The sequence below is a fragment of the Sapajus apella genome, unplaced genomic scaffold, assembly GCF_009761245.1.
Source record: "Sapajus apella isolate SASKATOON/1434 unplaced genomic scaffold, GSC_monkey_1.0 scaffold105, whole genome shotgun sequence".
Classification (NCBI taxonomy): domain Eukaryota; kingdom Metazoa; phylum Chordata; class Mammalia; order Primates; family Cebidae; genus Sapajus; species Sapajus apella.
The window spans coordinates 5,489,639-5,506,664 of NW_022437045.1; the positions used below are offsets into that span (position 1 = coordinate 5,489,639).

General features: G+C 39.0%; 1 protein-coding gene across 5 annotated transcripts in view; it reads right to left on the reverse strand.

Annotated features, from left to right (window-relative positions):
- Nucleotides 1-17,026, reverse strand: part of ESR1 (estrogen receptor 1) — a 399,499-nt gene that overhangs the window by 379,134 nt on the left and 3,339 nt on the right. For all 5 annotated transcript variants that reach the window (XM_032258797.1, XM_032258791.1, XM_032258793.1 and 2 more), the window contains exon 2: nt 7,587-7,709. The gene's annotated coding sequence lies outside the window, so the exon portion shown is untranslated. The remainder of the gene's footprint in view (nt 1-7,586; nt 7,710-17,026) is intronic.

Consider the following 17,026-nt stretch of genomic DNA (forward strand, 5'->3'; position numbering starts at 1 on the left):
TGTGTGTGTGTGTGTGTGTGTGTGTGTGTGTGTGTGTGTGTGTGTGTATCTTGATTTTGATATATAATAAGAGAAAAGCAACTATACAAGAAAGAAATAGGTCAAGGATATCGATTGGTAATTGACAGATAAGAAAATCCAAAGGAACAACAATAATGTGAAAAAATGCTTAAGCTCAAGAAAATGAAAGTCAAATGAAAGAAAATGAAGTCAAGAAAATGAAAAATTAATAATTCTTACTCATTAGATCAGCAAAGATTAGAAAGCAGGGAAATAAGGGTGCTAGTGAGGAAAATGATACTCTCAAACATAGCTAGTGGAACTGTGATTTTCCATAATAGTTTTAGAAAATAATATGGAAAACCCATAAAAATTTAAAGATACAATAACTTTTAAACCAGTAATTCTACTCCTAAGACTTACACCATAATAATAAAACTCCCAATTACTAAGAATACATATCTAAGAATATTTGTAGTGAAAGCACTTTTTTATATGTTGGAAACTTCACAACAGAGTATCTGTTGAAAGCAGATTATTTGAATAAATTATAGTAAATTCATACTGTATGCAACTACTGAAAATAATGAAATAGATCTATAAGATTTATCAGAATCTTCAAGATATATCACAAAGTGAGAAAACCAAGATACACATACACATATATTATGTATATAACCTTATCCCACAATTTATGATGAACAGGCACCATTGCCCTGAAAATTACTGCATGGTGTAAATACTGAGTTGTGTGAGCATGGAGAAGAGTAGATTATACACATCAACCTGTATTTACTGATTTCTCTAAAGGAATACAGAACAAGAAAAAAACAAAGGAAAAGGGGAGGAAAAAAATACCCACAAAATGTCTGTAACATAACAGAAAATATGCATGCACAAAACAGGAGAAAATGTAAAAAATAAAATTCTATTTGTTAAATTAATGGAAATTATCTATTATATTCAATAATAGAATAAGTTTGTAGACAAGGACTACAAGGGGCATAGCCAAATAAAATCGTGGTTTGATTTCTAGATGGGATTTTGAACAATTTTTGCTTGGAATTTTTAAAGAGAACTTCCAGAATATAATCATGTTTTAAGAGGAAGTAAAAAATATTTGGTGATACTCCTTAAGGACTTTATAAAGAACGTTGCCCCTTGACATTCTATTTCCACTTTTTGGAATTACTTTTAAGGAAATAAACAGATGTGGACAACAATCCTTGTTAAAACACCTAAGTAATGTAAATAAATTCTAATGTTAAATAAAATCTACAAGATACATCATTTCAATTTGCCAAATACATACCTGTGTCTATTTTATGCATATATTTCATAAATACATATAATGTGTATATACATATACATACTCTATATATTACAAATGAAAATTGTGTTGTATCTTAGATTTTTATTAATTATATTGTGGGAATATTTCATGTTTTTCAAATTTACATATATATACACTTAAATATGTATACCTACACACATACATATTGCTAAGAAAAAGACTAAAATAAAATGTACTAAAATATTATTAGTTATTATTATCTATGGCTGATGAGAATATAAGTGATTTTTATGTATGTCTTTATGCTTATCTCTTTTTAAACTTGCTAAAATTAATACGCATTCAACAATATGCAAAACCACAATAATCGTTTTTAAATGGAAGCGAAAGAAAGATAATGATTTCATTTTGAAATGAACATTGGCATATCTAGTCAACTCTACATGTTCAGAGACATAGCCTGCCTCAGTGCTCCTTCAACATTAGAGCTTTGTGCTAGATGCTCAGTAACCTAAACACACAGCTTACATCCCTTGGATAAAGGTCATAGCACAGCCCTCTAGATTAGCAAACTATCCTGCCAGTATCATATAAACCCTGGAACACCACAAATCCTCACATTTGGAGGACAAATCCTTCCAGTAGGCAGCTCTCAGAGAGGCTACAGAGAAAGTATGATTCCAAACCAGCAAAGCTGCTTTTTATTTTACCTCTGCTGAACAGCAGTCATGATTTATTTCTTTGAGTTTCCAGGTAGAACAGATTTCTGTAGTTTGGTCTAAGGGCTTAACATTGGAAACACTCCTTCCATGTTTTCTCTGATTTCTCCTCCTGAGCAGAAAGGATATCGGGTGAAACGCTAGGCAAGGGCAGGCTGTGGGAAGGCAAGCAAGGCTGCAGGTGTACACCTGGTGTGCTCTTCTGGCACAGCAAGGACAACCAATAAGCTTTGCTCTTATCCCAGGAAATCTACCCCAAGAGGACCTGACCAGCCAGCAAGGTAAACAGTGGCCCTGTTGGGCATGCTTCTTCCCTCCCACCTCTCTCCTCCCCCACCCTGGGATGGCCTTGTGCTTCCTCGTTGAGGCAAACAAGGATGCCTCAACCTCTTCTTCCCATGGCCCAGCGGGATTGAAAAAAGATGAACAGAAACAGGGGGTAGATCACTTTCAAGCACACAGTCAGTCTCTCCCATTGCCAAAGTAAGTTGAAGAAATGGGTCCTGCCTGGTGGAGCTGAGTCAAAATCACAAAGAGCTGTTCAATATGAAGAGCTGTTCAATACTCAACTAGTAACAAAACGTTTATTCCCACTTTGATGAGCAGTAATATATTATTTAAATAGGTACCAAAGCAATGGCTGAATGTTGCAGTAGGAAGAAAATGTAAACATCTATATGTATATTCAGGGTCTTAGGTCTTAGCTGATTCAAGCTCTTGGTGTCTGGCTTTCTCTGGCATCACGGAACCCAAAAGTCCAAATAATTAAGATTTTTCATTCATCATTGTGCACATATAGCTTCAGACTGTACAGAAAATTCTGGTACATCTTATTTGATTTTATATGTCAGGTCAACAATATGACACATAGAAAACCATTATAATCAGCTGTGTGGCCTTGTTATGTAGGCAGACCAAAATAGATGGAATAAACCAGCTTTTAGACTCAATCTACCGTAATCAGTGTGTACTAAGATTCCTCTTAGCACACACCCAGACTGATAAATTAATAAAACAAGTCCCTTCCTCTTGCCACCTGACATAAAGGCAGGAATTACAATAAACAATACTGGAATATATTTGCTGGGGTTGCAATTTACTTAGAGACAAGATTAAAGCAACAAGATAAAGTCAAAACTGGGAAAAATCACAGCAGATAGGTTCCTGTAAGAATGGAAATACAGCAGAGAAGTAATTTGTCCCAAATAGAGAAGGAAAAGACATAATGGCAGCTTATTCATTAGTGGAAATGAACACATATTGTTCTGTTGTAGTCAGTTCATGATTATTCACGTGTGATTTACCGATTTTTTTGAATTATCCTTCTCTCTGCAAGCCTTTGTACATCTGAGTCACCTCTTTCCATCTTTTCCATCATCTTTTCCATCTTTAGTTCATATATGTTTAGAAACCCCCAACATAATGATATAGGTCATTGATCCATATCAGACTTCACTAGGAAAGCAAAACTCATGGCATGGCTATTGTTTACTGGTGAAAGGATCCTTTTACCTTTCCAGCTTGGGACCAAATCTGATGACACATTTTCACTAGTAGAAGAGAAGTCAGCATGGGAATTGGGCTTGATAAATAAAATTACTGGTCAGCTAATCTTAGCCCATTGCCTTTCTGCTAAGTAAAAGTGTTCCAGATATATATATTCTGTCAGCTCTATTAAATGTCATTTATACGCAGAAAAATGTGCTGTTACAATGATGAGAGTCCTAATGGGGATACAAATATCATTTCACAGTGGAAGTCTGAGCTTCTCATTCAATGGATGACAAGCTCCCTATGGGAAGTCTTTCCTTTTTAAACTGCTTCTATATTTGCTTCAATATCTAAGCCCTCTGCCTGTGGAAACCCATATTTACAGGGACCAAGATCTCGAGTTATCATCCTAAGTTCAAGTCCTGCAATATCGTTACCAGCTGGGTAGTGTTTGGCAAATTGCTTGATTTCTCAAAGCCTTAGTTTGCTTTACTAGAAAGTGGGCATAATGAAACCCACTCCTAGAGCTGTTGTAATGACCAAATAAGCTGTTTTCTATAAAGCACAATGGCCAGCAGAAAATAATCTGATGGGTAAATGAATAGGTATCATAACTATCATTCTACAAACTATTTAACTGAGCTCACTGACTCCAGACATGATTAAAGTAGACCATAAAAGAAATGGAAGTTTTATGTTTTAAGAATTGACTTTTGTGGCCAGGCTCGGTGGCTCACACAACTCTTTGGGAGGCTGAGGTGGGTGGATCACCTGAGGTCAGGAGTTCGAGATCAGCCTGGTCAACATGGAGAAATCCTGCCTCTACTAAACATGCAAAAATTAGCTGGGCATGGTGGTGTGTCCCTTTAATCCCAGCTACTCCAGAGGCTGAGGCAGGAGAATCACTTAAACCCGGGAAGCAGAGGTTGCAGTGAGCCAAGATCACGCCACCGCACTCCAGCCTGGGTGACAGAGCAAGACTCAGTCTCCAAAACAAAAGAATCAACTTTTGTAGCTTGAGTGTTGGATCTTAAAAAAATGAAAGAGGAAATGGAGGCAATCCCACGTGTGGCTTCTATACTAACCCATTAACAGACATTTTATATCTTTTATTTTTTAGCCCTTAGAATCTTTCTACTCAAGATCAAAACTTAATATTAATAGAGCCAAATATATTTGATTATGGGAGAACCACTGATGTTCTGTGTTGTTTATAAATTGGAAGGGCAGCAAAAATGGAGAATTCTCCTGGTGACCCAACCAAACAGTTACTCAGGTAGATGCTCAGAGGCATCTAGAATCCCAACAGTTTGTTTCAGCTCTCTCTTTTCTTTTCTTTTTGAGACGGAGTTTCACTCTTGTTGCCCAGGCTGGAGTGCAATGGCGCGATCTCAGCTCACCGCAACCTCCGCCTCCTGGGTTCAAGCAATTCTCCTGCCTCAGCCTCCTGAGTAGCTGAGATTACAGGCGCACGCCACCATGCCCAGGTAATTTTTTGTATTTTTTTTTAGCACAGACGAGGTTTCACCATGCTGACCAGGATGGTCTCGATCTCTTGACCTCGTGATCCGCCCGCCTCGGTCTCCCAAAGTGCTATTACAGGCTTGAGCCACTGCGCCCAGCCTCAGCTCTCTTTCAAAATCTCAGCAGCAGGACCTTAGACCTTTCTGGAATCAATTTTGGATCTAAAATTTCAAAGCGGGGAAAGCAATGCAAGACTACTCAGGGGCTGACAGGTATAGAAACAAAAAGAGAAAAGGAGGGGTATGTTGAAAATGGTATGAGATCCAAACCGCAGTGACTTGCATTGATTCTCTGACTTTGTTCAGCCTCAGCTAGATAGAAGTCTCATTGGTGTGTTAAAACCTATTTTTCCCCCTATTTCTTCATTACCTCTCCCTGTTGCCCGAAAGGAGAATCAAACTCTCTGCATCAAGCTAGCAATGAGCTACAGGCACTTTCTACTTAAAAGTAAGAAGCTACGGCCAGGCGCAGTGGCTCACGCCTGTAAGCCCAACACTTAGGGAGGTCGAGGTGGGAGGATCATGAGGTTAGGAGATCGAGATCATCCTGGCCAACATGGTGAAACTCCATCTCTACTAAAATTTAAAAAAAAAAAAAAAAATGAGCCGGGCTTGGTGGGCATGCCTGTAGTCCCAGATAGGGGGCTGAGGCAGAGGAATCACTTGAACCTGGGTGGCAGAGGATGCCGTGGACCGAGATCCGGCCACTGCACTATAGCCTGGACAACAGAGCAAGATTCCTTCTCAAAAATAAAAAGTAAGAAGCTAGAGCAGCTCACCCATTAACATTTCTGTGATTCACAGGACAGCTCATTCACAGCTACTCAGAGTCTGAGCAGACGGATTAGAACCAAAACTGTTTAAAATTCGTAAGCCAGGGGAGTTTCGTGGAGCAGGGTGCTTCTAAACAGCCTGCAGTCAGCCATGCCCTTGCAGTCAAGACTCTGGGGGTTTCACATGCACCTCCAGCCTCAGAAGACTGGCCTGACGAGTCCCGCAGCACTTTTGAGTACAGTAGCTAAGCCTGGAGTTGGTGACTTTATTTACCATTTTTCGTTAGTCACTAAGTATAAAGTCTTTGCCTAGAAACCTTCATTTCCTATGCAGTAGGGTAGAAAAAGTCCAGCTAAAAATCGTCCTGAAATACTTCACCAAACAGGCCCGTTCTACAATTACGAAGTTACCACGCTGAGTAATATTTGCCAGTCTGGTCCTTAGTGAAGTCAGGTTTAGTCCGCTGGCATCTCAAGCTGATTGGCAGAGAGACCTATGTCCTATACCCAACCCCTCCCTTGCAATTTGGGCAGGTTCTACTTTAAAAAGCCTAGACTTTCTGTGCTTTTGACCGTTTTGAAGGTTAGGATAGTATTCACAAATCAGGGTGCATTTAATCTTTATATCACATGCCTGCTACTGGATTTGCAAAATGCTACATAGATACACAGCCTCTAGAGTTGGCTTCTAGGCAATAATGACAATTTGCACTTTCATTGTAGCATAGGCATGAGTTTTCAAGAGGTTTATGAACTAGTTTTAAAATGTTTTATGGAGGAAATGAGAAATGGACTTGAAGGTCAGTAAGTTATTTTATCTTAATTTTAAATAAAAATAATGTAATTATTTGGTGACCACAAATACAAGTGGCATGGCTTATCTTTTCCCTTGTGAAACTGCTACCTATTGCTTTGAATAATTAGATTCTATAGAAATGTTTCTTAATGACTGAGAATGTAAGAATTATGTCTCTATTTTTAGGTAGGTCACTGAATATGTAAAGTCTATATTCTGAAGATGTTCTCCTATTTTAGGGTTAAATTAAAAGTAAATTAGAAGTACGTTTTGCTTCCTATTAGCACCATACAACTGGCAAGAGAAGAAGGAGGTTGTGAAATTCAAATCAAGAAATGTTTTCATTTCCTGGAAACTATGGTAAAGCTCTGAGGAAAAAAGAATGAAATAAAAACTCTATTTTAAGAAAATAAAAAAAAAAAGCTTGGGTTTTCCATACTTAGAGTGGACTATTCAGCATGCAGATAAATTGGTTAACCTCTCTGATAATATGCAAAGAAATCTCACCCACACAGTAGATGTTGAGGATTTTTTTTTTTTTTTTTTTTTTGGAGACAGGGTCCCACTCTGTTGCCCAGGCTGGAGTGCAGTGGCGTGATCACTGCTCACTGTGGTCTAATTTTTTCTTTCTTTCTTTTTTTTCCCCCCAATTATTTATTTTATTGCATTTTAGGTTTTGGGGTACATGTGAAGAACATGCAATATTTTTGCATAGGTACACACATGGCAGTGTGATTTGCTGCCTTCCTCCCCAGAGGATTTTTTTAAATGGTGGTAGTTCATGGATTATATCCTTAATTTCAACCAAAGCAACACCTGTAGAGTACCCATCAGATACTAAGTGTACTGCTGAGCCCCTGGCAATACATACTTGATAATCAAAGAAATTAAATGAAAAATCATTCTCCAAACTGATGACCAAATTAGATCTTATGAATTCATGGACAAAGTTGGTACAGAGAAAGAGGAAACTAACACGTTCACACATACCTCAGTGATGGTTCAAAATTCAGATTAAGATCTACATCCTTTTTCAAGAAGATCCGTGCTGATATTTGGTACTGCAGTCCTGGAGAATGTGAAGAGATCTTTGTGATTATGTCTTTCTTCTTCCTTTTGTTTTTTTAACAGAGAAGGAAAGGGAGATACGGCTGATTTCTACAGGTTTCCTTAATTAAAGCTGGTTTAATTCCCCACTGAAGTGAAATAAGGCTGTTAAAAAGAAAAGTAGTCTCACTTATCAATAGGCACTGAAGAATCAATGTTTGGCTTATCTGTTCAGATCAAATTCCTTGATTACATTCTTTTACAAAGCTGAGTAGGGCTTAAGCTAGCTGCCATTGATGCCATTGGCAAGCATTTCTTCATTTATGTACGGGACATAATCCACTACACCAATTCAGGTCCACGGGATGACTTCCATTTCTTCTCCTTTTTTTTTTTCCTTTTTTTTTTTTTGAGACATAGTTTCACTGTTGCCCCCCAGACTGGAGTGCAATGGCTTGATCTCAGCTCACCGCAACTTCCACCTCTCAGGTTCAAGCAATTCTCCTGACTCAGCCTCTCCAGTAGCTGGAACTACAGGCATACGCCACCATGCCTGGCTAATTTTTGTATTTTTAGTAGAGACGGGTTTCACCATGTTTGGCCAGGCTGGTCTTGAACTCCTGACCTCAGGTGATCTGCCCGCCTCGGCCTTCCAAAGTGCTGGGATTACAGATGACTTCCATTTCTATAGATCCACTTTGCTGCCATTAGAAATAAATTTAAAAAACAAAAATCCCAGCCCACAATGTCTCAAATCACATGTGCAGCAGCAGAATAAAACCCGCCGTGGCTGTGGTAGATATGGTTTTACCACAAAGATTCAGACATTGATATATGGTCGAAAAAGCAGTCACTGCACAGAGCAAGTGAGAAATTGAGCAATGCTACTTAATACAGCTTTTCCCTATTGCTTATAAAACAATATTCTTAATTCTTACTTGTATATAAAATTCTTCTGAATTTTTACTTTAAGATTTTTCAATAGACTCCTGTGGGGTGCTTTAAAAGATGATTCCATAGGGCATTTTTTACTGTGGATTTCAAACATCAGCCTAAGCACTTGGAAAAAGGCCCTGGGGTTTTTTTGTTTGTTTGTTTTTAAAATGTTATATAACAGCTTTAAATGTACAACACATGATAGAGTGGTGAGGAAAAACTTGTTAAATTCTTAATTTTCTTTTTCCATCTGAAATATTGGCATGCCTATCTATTTTCCCTAATTCCAAGCAATAGTGAACCTAATTTACAAATTTTTTTCTCAATAAAAAAACAAATGGAAAGTTTAACATTGAATTAGGGAGGCTTCAGAATTAGCAGGTGCACCCTGACAGATTTGAAGGTGCCAATGGACTGATAGCTAAATTTTAGGACTGGGAAACATCTGCTCAAAGTAAGTAGTTTATGGTTTCCATATCAAATCGAAGAAATAAATACCACACTGGTCCTGAGACTTTGGTAGTTGTGTTTTTAAAAAACCAAAATTAACACAAAGTCTATTCTGGGAACTTGCATAATTCATTGCTATGTTCTACTAAAGGAGATACAGAAATTGCTCCATGAGGAAATTATAAAGGTCAGAGCCTCAGAACTTTAAATGGAAAATTCACAAGCATGCGTTATGGAGGGGGAAAAGGCTAATTAAATATAACACTCAACTAAACTATAAAAAAGACTTGTTTTCTCCATGCAAGTCAGATTATATGGGCTTCCTCCACCACTTGAACCCACTAATCTAAAATAGTGAAATCCAATCCCTGGAAGTACTCAGAATTAGACATGTAACAGATCATAACAGAGATTTGAAGAAATTTTGCACAAACATGCAACAACCTTAGTCATGAACTCTTCTTTTTTTTTACTCTAGTCTATTAGTCTCGCTCTAAATAGCCACATGAAGTAAGGAATTGGCTGTTGTTCAGTGAATTTGGACTGTGGACACTGACCAAATGGCTTGACATTCTACCTCCACCCCTTAGCCTATTTTCAGTCCACATTTTCCCTCCACGGTGACTTTCTGGTTATATATTATCTGGTTTGGCCGTCTCCACTGCCCACTTCAGATAATTGCTCAGTTCTCAACTTGGCTTCTTGCTGGGTAGGCTTGACCTAAGAGAATGGATGAAGAAAGAGCCAGCATTTTCCTTTGATCTCTCAGAACTCAGGATTCCATTATATAATCTACCATAAATCCTGGCAGTCGAGATTGACATCAACATTGAGACTTGCCATAATATGACACTCCTCATTGATTCATTATGTATTCTGACATTTCTTCATTAAAACGAACTCAATACTGCAGTCTGTCAGTGATAAGAAATTTTTCTTAGTTGCCTTCTCAATATTTTTGAGGGTTGCCTTGATTAATTTTTCTCTTCTGCTATCTAAGCTTCATATGCCAAATGTTCTAACTGGCTACCTGCCTCCAAGGTTTAAGCTTACAGATGTTTCCTTGTGACCACAGAAAATACTACTCCACTGAGAATAGGTTTGATAAATAAAACTGGCAATAAATTTAGAACCAAAAAGCTGGATAGAGAAATCAAGTACAGCCCATGTTATCCACACTTTTTTAAATCTACAAACTTGTCTAGTGTACCCAGTGGTAGTGGATTCTAGGAATCCCATCAACAAAGGCTTAAATAATCCCAAAATCTCCTTCTATGTAGCAGTACAAATCTTTTCCCCTACTGAACATTACCATAGCTTCTAACAAGTAGAAAATTGGCACAACAAATTTCACTTCTATTCCAAGTGCAGAGGGAGGAGTAAAATGGACAGAATCCAAATAGTGAGAAAGAAGTGAAGCAAGGGCCCTGCAGAGCCCAGATAGGAATAATACTTGAACTGTTTTAAGTAATTAATACTCTATTACATTAATCCTGCTTATGTAACATGAATGCTATAGTAAGCAGGAGACCTTTGCTTTCTGCTTTTTTCCCTTTCCTAGAAAACATTTTCCTAGGAGTCTTTCCCTTTACAAATGACATGTGAGGTAGCTATTTGCTTGATTCGTGAAGACTGAGTGATCTGGTGGAATAGTACCATCAAACTGACATAAGCGGTGTTCTTCCTGCTGGGTGTTATAATGTCACCCTCTCCTGGTATGTCTTTGCTCAAAATTCAAAGCCCACGCATTTCCATCATGGAACATTCTCAGGAGTGTAGCATCATCATTTGAGATTTACTGTAACTGAAATCAAATTATTTAGTGGGTTTGGTCTTTCCCTACCAACCCTAGCCTCAGTAGCTCCTTGCCTTTCCTTCTTAAATTGTTGCCTTAACCTTTTATTTCCCCTTGGAAGAGAAAGAAAAAGAGGAAGTCAGAAAGGACACTTGTCCTCCTTTCCTCTACCCACAAATCGCAGAATTTAGCTTTTCCATTCCCATAAACGTAAAGCACTTTAGGCAATTGCAGGAGACATTACAGTTTTCCCTTCCAACCAGAGTCCTAAATCAGTGGAATGAGAACATGTCTGTCTTTTATTCCCAGCACAGATGCGCATGGGTTTGAGTGTGCTTATACTGTCAGTATCTTAAGTCAAGTCCCCTTTTTTTTTTTTTACACAAGGTCTTGCTCTGTTACCCAGGCTGGAATGCATTGGTACCATCTCAGCTCACTGCAGCCTGTATCTCCTGGGCTCAAGTCATCCTCTTACCTTGGCCTCTCAAGGCTGTGCACCCACTATCACCAGCTAATTTTTGTGTTTTTATAGAGATGGAGTTTTGCCATGTTGCCCAAACTGGTCTCGAACGCCTAAGAAAAAGCAATTTGCCCACCTCGGCCTCCCAAAGTACCGGGATTACAGGTGTGAGCCACCGGCCTTAAATCACTATTCTAAGAAAAGGTTGCTGAAGGCAAAAACTATAGAATCATAAAATGCTACAACTGCAGGGACCATACATTTCCCCTAGTCCAATGATTGCATCCATTTTGTGAGGGAAGTGAGGTGTTAAAAAGGTACACAATATAAAGTATCTATTTATTAACTATGAATAAATTCTAATGATCTGAATCCTAATCTCATAGAAATATGATTCTCTTCAGAATCTCTATCTTGTCCAAAGAAAATAATTTTAGTATAAAAATATTCCAAGTAAATGGCATTTTACACACATGAGGCATGTTACCTTTCAAAGTTCTATCACTTAGTATAATCTTTTGATGGATGTTCTGGCAGTTGTTATGCCCATTTGACAGGTAGAAAAACAGAGCACCAAGCTTGAAGTTTTCTACTAGCATGAGTGGCACAGTCCCATCTTTTGACTCTCGATATACGTCTTTCTCCACCAGTCATTTCTGAAACAAAATCTTTACAACTGTAAACAATCGAGATTTCAAAAAGCAAGTCCTAAGAGAATTTTTCAATTGTGTGACACCTCTCTCGAACTATTTCCATCACCTCCAAATTGATGTACCCACTCTTCATCTGAAGACTTCAATCCACACAGTAATTTTCTAAGGTTAAGTCTTTATTTCATTCCAATCCTACACTAATGTCTTTAGGGCCTGCAAGATAAAGTCCAAGCTCCTTAATAGGACATCTGACTCTCCACTTCTAAATTACCTCCTACTACCTCTCTGCAATTTTCTTAACTATGTTCCTGTCAGGCTGATGAATGGTTTCCCAAAACCTTCTCCCCCATGCCTTTCATTATGTTTTTCCTTTTCCTTGTATCTTGCCGTGTAAACATTACCTGTCCTTCAAGGTCATGGTCAAGAGTTGCTTCCTACTCAAAGCTATCCCTAACCATCCTGCCCCCAGATCTGCCTTCTATATGCTTCCTCACCACAGCACTCATCACTTTCCAAGCACTCATCACATTCTACTATGTTTAATTGTATTAGTTGACATTATGGCTTTAGACACATATTATAATGTGCTATTATGTAATAGTCATATATCATGTTATTAGCCTAACTGATCATACCTGATAGAGATTGTCTAGGGCTCAAGGAACATGTCAGGCACAATCTCACACTACAATTATGTGCCAAACACTAGTGTGTACCAGGCGCTTCCTAAGGCACAAGGTGTACCTGAGGCACTTTTTAAAGTTTTTATTTATTTGTTTATTTATTTATTTATTAAGATGGGGTCTCTGTCGTCCGTGCTGGAGTGCAGTGGTGCAATCTCAGCTCACTGAAACTCCGCCTCCTGGATTCAAGTGATTCTCCTGTCTTGGCCTCCCAAGTAGCTGGGATTACAGGCATGTGCCACCACGCCCGGCTAATTTTTTGTATTTTTAGTAGAGACAGGGTTTCACCATGTTGGCCAGGCTTGTCCCAAACTCCTGGCCTCAAGTGATTCACCAGCCTCTGCCTCTCAAAATGCTGGGATTACAGGAAGAGCCACAGCACCTGGCCCTGAGGCACTTTTAATCTGGCTATGAGTAGAGATTATAAAACAGACCATAATAAACCACAGCCAGGACCTTGTCAATATTACTCATTTATTAAATAAAATTAGAAAAAGAATTTAACAATGCTAGTTAAATTAAACTATCAATATATTGGATTCTACGTAACTTTAATCTCTAAATATTCTTTCAGAAAACATGATGCAGGTAGGATTTCCAAAATCTTAAATTTTGGAAATTTACTAAAATTTGGAATTTTTCAGTAAGGAATTTCCAAAATTCCTTATTGGAAAGAAAGAGCAATTTGTTTCTTTATTCGTCACATAGTTGTAAAGTGAAAGTTACTAAAACAGATTACTGTATGTGATGCAATTATCTTTTTTAAGCAGCTTTCTTTACATGGTTTTAAGCAAATGAATTCTGACAAGTTATTGGTTCTAATAAATAAATATTAGAGTACAAAAGGCCAGTTTCTTCTGTCAGATAAACTCAAATTTTCTTGTTGATTTCTTGGTGTCTTTAATAACATTCCAAAAGGAAATATTACAGTGAGATCATTCCTATGAACAGCAGAGGAAAGAAGGATCTCAAAAAAGCAGATCATCCATTTGCAAAAGTAGCTTGATGGCTTCTTCTGAACCAATCTAGTGGAAAAGATATGTTTAGGGAGCTGAGCTGCTGGCCATTTTGACAAGCAAACAATTGGGAAAAGAAATGTCGAAAAGCCAGTGGTATTCTATTCCAGCAAAAGTCAGGAACCCCAGCAAGTCTACTCACACTGAGTTCTCTAGGATTGTCATCTTTTTTTTTTTTTCTTCTTTTGAAACAGAGTCTCACTCTGTCACCAGGCGCTAGGCTGGAGTGCAGTGGCACAATCTCAGCTCACTGCAACCTCCGCCTCCCAAGGTTCAAGGAATTCTCCTGCCTCAGCCTCCCGAGTAGCTGGAACTACAGGCACAGGCCACCACGCCCAGCTAATTTTTGTATTTTTAGTAGAGACGGGGATCTTGCTGGGGCCTGTCTCTTCCTCCTTGTGATTGGCCTGTGTGTTGTCTTCAAGGCAGCAAGAAAGGAGAACTGGAAGACTGCCCAAGTTATATCTGTTCTTAACAGGAAAACCCAAAGAATTGAGAGCAGGTGGCAGCTTTAAATAGGAGACTAAAGCCAGATTAAGTTCTTGAAAACTATGCTTAGGGAAACCAAGCTCCAGGTATGTACCTAACAAAGATCTTTATGGTTCTCACCACAGAAAGACTAGGGAAGCTCCTAGACAGAGAATATCCCCAAATACTGGAGGGGTGCCCCAAAAAGAGGATTACCACCATCCCTCCAAATCCCCATCCATCCTGCTGCCGTACTCACATTCCAGCTTTGCCACATGTCAGGGAGGCCCGGACTCCCCACCCACACTTCCACCCCTGCACACTTTCTGTTTTTGAGAAACATAAACCAATCTGTCCCTCATATCTATCTCATAGCACTATACCCAGGTGAAGCCTCATTCACTTGGGGGGAAGATTTCACATGTAACTAAGTAATAATTTATGCATTGCATATAACAGCTTGCATTTTTTTAAAAGTGAACTTTGTATAAAACTCTCTTATATGCATTACTTTATTTAACCCTCATCAATAGCCAAAAAACTTCTGTAACTCAGATGTAATCGTTCCCACTATAGATGACGATACTGAGGCTAAGAGAGCGCATAATGTTATCACCCATCAGCCCCAGATGCTCAACTTGCTTTCCCATGGCCAAATTCATATCGATTACAAACTTAAAAGTTAATACTGTCTCAAGTAATGGCTAAAAGCATGAGCTTTGGAATTAGATGAGTTTATCCTCAAGTCTTAGGGCTGTCGCTTATAAAGCTGAGTAATACTGACATGTTACCTAGCTTTGCAAAGCCTTAGTTTCCTCATTTGTACAACGGGAATCATTACATTGATCACCACCTGGGGTTGCTCCAAGAATCGCACATGATAATAGCATAAAACATACTGCACAAAGTAAGAGCTCTCCCAACCTTGACTGCTACTATAGTTGCTATTATTACCACCTCAAGGGCATATGTTATGGGGCCAGTGAGGGAGAGAATATCTCAGGTCTTTGGTATTATACTGAATTAGAAAATCAGCAGACAGCCGGGCATGGTGGCTCATGTCTGTAATCCTAGAACTTTGGGAGGCCAAGGCAGGTAGATCACTTGAGGTCAGGAGTTTGAGACTAGCCTGGCCAACATGATGAAACCCTGTCTCTACTAAAAATGTGAAAATTAGCCGAGCCTGTTGGCACATGCCTGTAATCCCGGCTACTCGGGAGGCAGAAGCAGACGGATTGTTTGAACCTGGGAGACAGAGGTTGCAGTGAGCCGAGATTGTGCCACTACACTCCAGCCTGGACTAAAGAGCGAGACTCCATCTCAAAAAAAAAAAAAAAGAAAATCAGCATATAACTCTATGTGTGCATGGGCTAAGACACTGTCCAACAATGAAGCAGCATGCTTCTGTTGATGTGAAAGAGAATGTGAAGGGTTTGTAACACATTTTTGACATGTTAATCTCACCCTTCTCATCACAAAGAGAGTCACAACGGAGAGGAATGATGGAAGGAAGGATGATGGAGGTTTCTGGACTCTCTTCCAACACTTTATACTCATTACAGAAGCAGCAGCATTTCAACAGGTGGCATGCTCAGTTGATTGGATTGACTGCCCTTTGTTTTTTAGATCAAGTTTCCAGTTATGATCAGATGTTCATAAACTCCTAGCAGCTTCGGTGCTGATCTTGAATTATTTCATGTATTCAACCAACATGTATTGAGTACCAGGCACTGTGCTAGGCTTAAAGTAGAAATAACTTCCTCATACTGAGTTTCCAAAGTTTAGAGACTGCAAGGAGTTTAATGAGGGGTTTAATCTCATTTATTCCATATAATTCTATCTGGTAGCTACTCTTAGTACTTCAACTTTGCAGATGAGAAATTCAATGATGGAGGTGAAATAATCTGCCTCTAATTGCACAGCTAGAGAGTGGTGGGAGCTCTGGCTGGGTGCTCAGTCGTTTTCCATGGATTTGAAATGAACCACTTAATAGAATTCTCACCGAACACTGATCTGCTGCGGAAAACCTGAACAGAGGCATCAGCTTTCTAGCAGAATATTTTAAGGGGCAGGTGGGTAGGGTAAGCCCCTTCATTCTCTGAAAGATTCACAGACTTTCAGCAGGAAAAATGTTATACGCCTTAGATAGAACCATAAAACTCACTGATGTGTATGTTTTTGCTGTTGTGTCCAGTGGGAATGTTTCAGAGGAAGTCTAATGAGATGTTGCCCAGAAGGCAGGCACACCATCATCAGTCTTACCTGTACAGTGCCTGCCTTTGAAAAGAGCACTTTATTTGATAATATGCAAGAGGCTTCACAGATAGCACCTGTTTCTCAGAGATCAACAATGGAGACACTATCCTGATAGAGGCAGATGGACAGGACCATATCGCCACTGCCATAGATGAATCCTATGCTATGAGCTTGTTTTTTTATTTTATTTTATTTTATTTTATTTTACCAGCAGTGTGGATGGTCTACTGAGAGCTGGGTCACTCTCTTCCTCACCTTTTTTTCCAAATGCCAATCTAGAGTCATGGAGTCGAGCTGTTCCCTATTCAAAGCAAAGTAAACTCAACCACCATGCCCTCAACCCAAGCAACTGTTCTGACCAACTAGGATAAATGAACGCAGATACACTAAGAGGGGACCTGCAGACAAGCATGTGAACATGTTTAGCAGACACCTGATGTACATAGTTATACTGTGTGGAGGTTTAGGGTGAGTGTTTGAAGGGAAGGTGGATGGTAGTTAGCTCTAAACCCAATATTGAACAAAAAGACACAGAGTTCTCAGAAACAAAAGATAGTTTGACTTTGTTCTTGCTGCAAGTTTAAGACCCAAACATTTTATTCCTTTCCTTGACTGTCATGAGCAATAAAACAAAACAATACCTCCAAGTGTCCAAGAAAAATCTTC